This window comes from Dendrobates tinctorius, unplaced genomic scaffold, assembly GCF_039654945.1.
Source record: "Dendrobates tinctorius isolate UK_male_01 unplaced genomic scaffold, ASM3965494v1 ptg000016l, whole genome shotgun sequence".
NCBI classification, from domain to species: Eukaryota; Metazoa; Chordata; class Amphibia; order Anura; family Dendrobatidae; genus Dendrobates; species Dendrobates tinctorius.
Window position 1 is genome coordinate 65,951,507 of NW_027361684.1, and position 5,808 is coordinate 65,957,314.

Sequence of the window (5,808 nt, forward strand, 5' to 3'; positions counted from 1 at the left end):
AGTGTCTGTGTGTGCCTCCTCAAATATCTACGGAGATTTAGAATGTTTAAACTATACTATATACCTGCTATCTGATGATACTGCACACTTTGTCTAATTTTTATATTCTTGTCTAATCCATACTGAACCTGTGAGCGTCTCTGTGTGACTGATGGAATATATAGGGAGATTGACAATTATCCTTTGACTGAATAGAGCTGTACGCTGCTGATACACTGCCATATATCTGATGTTATTTTGGGTCTATTTTCTGCAAAATTTTGAAGTTTGGTGGAAGAGGCTGTGGACGTGGGCGTGGGGGGGCCAGCTGGTGCTGATGGTGGTGGTGCATCTGCTGGTAGTGGCAAAAGCACAATAGCAGCCAAGGCAGGAGGTGTTGAGCCTACGTCATGGTCTGGCTCCGGAACGCCTGGAAGGTTACCTTTTCTGGGAGTAGGTTAACCGCTTTTAAAGGCGGAGCATGAGGAACTGGTTTTGGCTTACATTACCGAAACAGACTCCAGCAAATATGCCCTCCTCTTCTGAAGTTTCAAAAAATGCAAGCACTGAGTCGTCAAGTGCTGGCTCCTGGTCAGGAAGAACCCCTTTCCTTGTGTCCTTCACCCCCACCAAAAGTGAATGATGCAGTAGGCCACAGTTCACATTAGTCCATGTAGCTCTTTCTATCATACCATGCCTGGGTTATCAAGTCAAATCGTGAATTCCCAAGTCCACGATGAATCAGACATGGAGAGTGGGTGGCCAGCCAGGGCAGTGGGGTTAATCGGTACCGGGCCGGTGTCTCACAGGGATGTGTCACGGTGGTGGTGACCCGTTCCGTGGCCCTGGGTGTCCATGCAAAGGGGTGAATTACGTTTATAGGTGAATGATACGTGACTCCACCTGTGGTTTCTGATTAGATTGACCAGCGCTGCAGTGTCGCTTCTCTGGGACAGATGTTGTGGTGCAGCTAAGATGTAGAAACCCTGCACAGGTAGGGCCATAGTCACAGGGCAGATGAAAGAGTTGGTAGATGGTGTGCAGTGCAGGATGTAGCAGAGCCGTGCGCCAGGCGCAGGAGAAAGATGACAGACACAGTCGTGCAGTTCCTTTACCTGTACTTGGTAAGTGCCGTCCAGGACCCAGAGTACAGATGGAGAAGGAGTTGGTCAGCCTGGAAGCCAACTTCAAATTCTCTCTCTGCAGATAGGTAGTGTGGCCTCCGTTCTAGCGCTTATCTGAGGTACTCGCAGTGCTGAGTTCAATGAAGTTCCCCCTGTTGACTCTCTTTTGGAACTTTCTCGTATGGCAGGCAGCCGTAGCCTTTTTCTTCTGGCTCCCACACGTCGCTGCTTGGGCCTCCGAGCCTTAGTTGGGTACAGAGCATTTACAGCTGCTACTTCCTCCGGTTTCTGCTGCAGGAACGTCAGTGTCCCTACAAACTCGGAGACCAGAATCTGGACCATGCGCTCCAGCTAGGAGTGAGCCTTAACTCTGCTCATCCTCCAGCTCCCCTTCTCATGTCCACACACTTCCCCTTCCCTGTACAGAGCGCCCTAACTTACCTCCTCCCGTCCACAGAGAGCAGCTCCTCAGCAGTCAGGTTCAGAGGTCTCCCTGCTGGCCTGGAGTGGGAAATGTGTTGTGTGTTGGTTGAACTGGTAGAGAGATCCTTCGTTGCTCCCAAGCATGACATCACACTCCCTAGGAGGAAGGTAATGCCACTGTGGCGACCGTACTCCTGGGGACGCCACAAGTGCACTGATGCCCAGCCACTGCTAGATGATTCTGCTGGTACATTGACCCAGACCACTACATTCCCCTCACACTCTACACAGCCAGAATCTGACCCTGAGGAAACTCAGGTTCCCCTTCCCGCATACTATACCACCTTACAAGGTGACAAAGAGGAAGGTGCAGATGAAAGTGCAGGTTCCTTGAGCAGGTTGGGGGCATACTCATGGGCGACGGCACTGGCACAGGGCCCCTCATAGTACCCAAAAGTGTCTCTGCCAGTGGGAGGGCCCACCCACCATCAGACACACCGCCACACACCGCCGTACTATGAGGGGCCCTGTGCCAGTCCCGTCGCCAATGAGTGGGCCCCCCCTGCTTGCTCCGGATCACAGCACTTGCAAAGTTGAAATACTTACCTCTCCCTGCTCCACCGCCATGACGTCTTCCGCGTGTCCTGACAGTGATATTCTGATCAGAGAGCACAATGACATCACGTCTGTATGCCCTCTGCCTAAACAGCCAAGTGCAGTGAGATGGAAGATGGGGACGAGGAGGAGTCCAGACTAGTACAGGGATTCCCTAGCGAGGAGACTTATTTAATTGTTTTCAATGTTGGAACAGCAATTTTTGGGGAGCACTATACTCTGGAGAATGATATATGGGGCCCACCATACATTGGAGCATTCCAAAGATGGACATCAGACACTGGAGCAGCATTTACAGGGCCCATTATACACTGGAGCATTAGAAATGGGGCCCATTATATATGGAGCATTATTTGGGCCCATAAGACAGTGGAGCTTCATCCATGGGGACCAACTTATACTGTAGCATTATGTGGAGCTCATCATATACTGCTTCAAACATTATATGGGACCAATGATTCTGAATGGAGAAATATATGGGCCTCATTACTCTGTATAGCGCACTATGCGGTGCCCATAATACTGTATTGAGTAATGTACTGTCCGTTTTGGGAGCTATTGGAGAATTTAAAATCGATATCAGTCATGAGATGTAAAAAGTGAAGTATTTTTCATTGTACTATACCGCTATTTCTCTACCGTATCGGAGCATCATGAGTTGTGGTATGTGTTAAAGGGGCGCTCTTTGGCCCAGGGCACATGAAAACCTGGAGCCAGCCCTACCCCTCCACAACTTTAGCCAAATAACCCCCATTTTTCAGTGCGTAACTATTATTATGAAGTAAATTAAGGTTGACAAGCTTCAGTAATGAAAATTGATGTTTTTGCCATTCAAATGGGCACTGTAGGTGTGTTTAATGTCCTCCACTCCCTGCCGACTTTGCTTCCCCTTTGACTTACATTGGGTTTCGTGTTTCAGTCGGCCTTCGACTTTTCACGATAATCGGCCGATTTTGTTCGACCCGACTTTTGAGAAAGTCAGGTTTCATAAAACTCGACTCGACCCGAAAAAAGGCAAAGTCGCTCATCTCTAGTTGCTTTTATTTGTGGGTTTTTTCATGTGTTTTTGGGGCTATCTTGTTTCTATTTGTGCATGCTAATAAAGTTGAATGCCCCCAGAGGGAAAAAAAACCCAACTTCCTGTAGAATCATACCTCTAGATCCTTTGAAAAGCCGGCAATTCATGTGCTGTGTACAGTATAATCACACTGACAGATTAGAATAGATATATACACATAGAATACATAGATATATAGATGTCAGTGACACACACATATATCTATACAGCTCTGGCAATAATTAAGAGACCACCACATCAAAACCCTGTCATGGGCAGCCCATTCTCCAGACCTGAACCCCATTGAAAACCTCTGGAATGTAATCAAGAGGATGATGAATAGTCACAAGCCATCAAACAAAGAAGAACTGCTTAAATTTTTGCGCCAGAAGCAGTGTGAAAGACTGAGGGCAAGAATGTTTGTTCCACAAAATATTAATTTATGAACTCTTCCTGAGTTAAAACATTAGTATTGCTGTTTCTAAATGATTATGAACTTGTTTTCTTTGCGTTATTTGAGGTCTGAAAGCACTGTTTTTTTATTTTGACCATTTTTGTTTGTCAGAAAAAAAATACAAAAGTTATTGCTTGAAAATTCGGAGACATGTTGTCAGAAGTTTATAGACTAAAAGAAAAATTTACATTTTACTCAAAAATATACCTATAAAGAGAAAAATCAGACAAACTGAACATTTTGCAGTGGTCTCTTCATTTTTGCCAGAGCTGTATATGTATATACTGTATATTACATAAATAGATAGAAGTAAAGTCGGCAATTCATATGCCGTGTAATGTCAAATCACAGCAAGAGCCGACAGAATAGAAGAGATAAGATTACACACCATAAATACATATAGAATAGATATATAAATCGATGTCAGTGACACATACAATTAGTGCAGTGTGTATGCAGCTTACTGTACGTGTAATTAATTATTAAAAGATAATTTTTCTGAAAATAAATGGCATGGGCTCCCGCATAAATTTCTTAACCAGCAGAGGGAAAGCCGATGGCTTGGTTAAGATGTTGGGGAAGATGTTTATGGCCTGAGAATGGGGTAATACCCAAGAAGCTTCCCAGGCTTTTAATATCAGTTCACATCTGTACACTTAGCCTTTACTGGCTACTAAATAGGGGACCCCCCAAAAAATTACGTAGGGTCCCCCTATAATTAATAACCAGCAAAGGCTATGCAGTCCACTGCAGGCTCATATTAATAGCATAGGAAGGGGCCATAGATACTGCCCCCCCAGGCTAAAAACATCAGCTCTCAGCCGCCCCAGAAAAGGTGCAGCTATAAGATGTGCTACTTCTGGCAGTTACAATTGTAAAGAAGAAGTGGTACAGGTACTCACTGTCCCATTCATGTCCTTTATTTGGAAATCACTTAAAAACAGCAAGGGAGTGTGAAGAGGATACGCAATGGACGATGGCTGTTTCACACCAGTATGAGCTTCTACGGGTCCTAGATGCAGAGGAGGTGACGAGTCCCATATAGAGGCGAGAAGACCACTCCTTATCCAAAGTCAACCAATTGATTGGAGACCTCGTCCACCTTCACGAATCTGCGTGAACTTACCACAGAAAATCATGACAGACAAAAAATGCAAAACTTGATAAAATATCAGCTATAACAAAAATTTCATAAAAAACAGACATATCAACTTTATCATTAAATCCCACTGCGCCTTGCACTCATGTGTGTATAATCCACCTAGCTTCTTTTCTCAATAACATCTTATGCAAATCTCCTCCTTGTGCAGGTAAAACAACTTTTTCAACCCCCACAAAATGTAAAGACTCAGGATTGCCCGCATGTTTCTCTCTTATATGGCTGATTAATCTTGGGACCCCTTTACCTGATGTTATCAAATTAAAATACCCTCTACTCTCTGTATCGCACCAATAGGGGGAGAATTGTTTTTCCAATATAATGAAAACCGCATGTTCAAAACAGGACATATACAACGTATTGTTGCATAATCGGATAAGAGCGGAATCTAGAAATTGGTTACAAAAGAATGTACCGATAGGTAATTATAAGTGCGTTCTTTTTGTTCTTTCTTTCTGACTATCAAGTCATTAAAAAATAGGGGGAAAAACGCATGTGATATGGGATTTTACTTCTTGCCCTACGCAGTTTGTCAAAAATTACTACATCTAGCGTTTTTTATGACCTCCATAATTTTTCAGGTTATCATCAATTCATCTTACATAGTAACATAGCTAGCAAGGCCGAAAAAAGACATTTGTCCATCCAGTTCAGCCTATATTCTGCCAGAACGAATCCCCAAATCTACATCCATCTAAAGAACCTAATAACTGTAAGATACAATATTGTTAAACTCCAGGAAGACATCTAGGCCTCTCTTGTACCCAGGGCCGCCATCAGGGCATTACAGCCCTTACTGCCGTATGGGGCCCAGTGAACAGCAGTACAGAAGGGGCCCCCGCAGTTCAGGGTCCCCGCTCCTGTGCTCCTAGTCATTGGGCCCCAAGTGCTGTGCGCTGTGGCCGAAGAGTTGAAGGACCTGTGGTGACGTCACCGTCATGTGATCAGGGGGTGGAGCTGATCACAGGCCTTTACCATTAATCAGCTCCACCCCCTG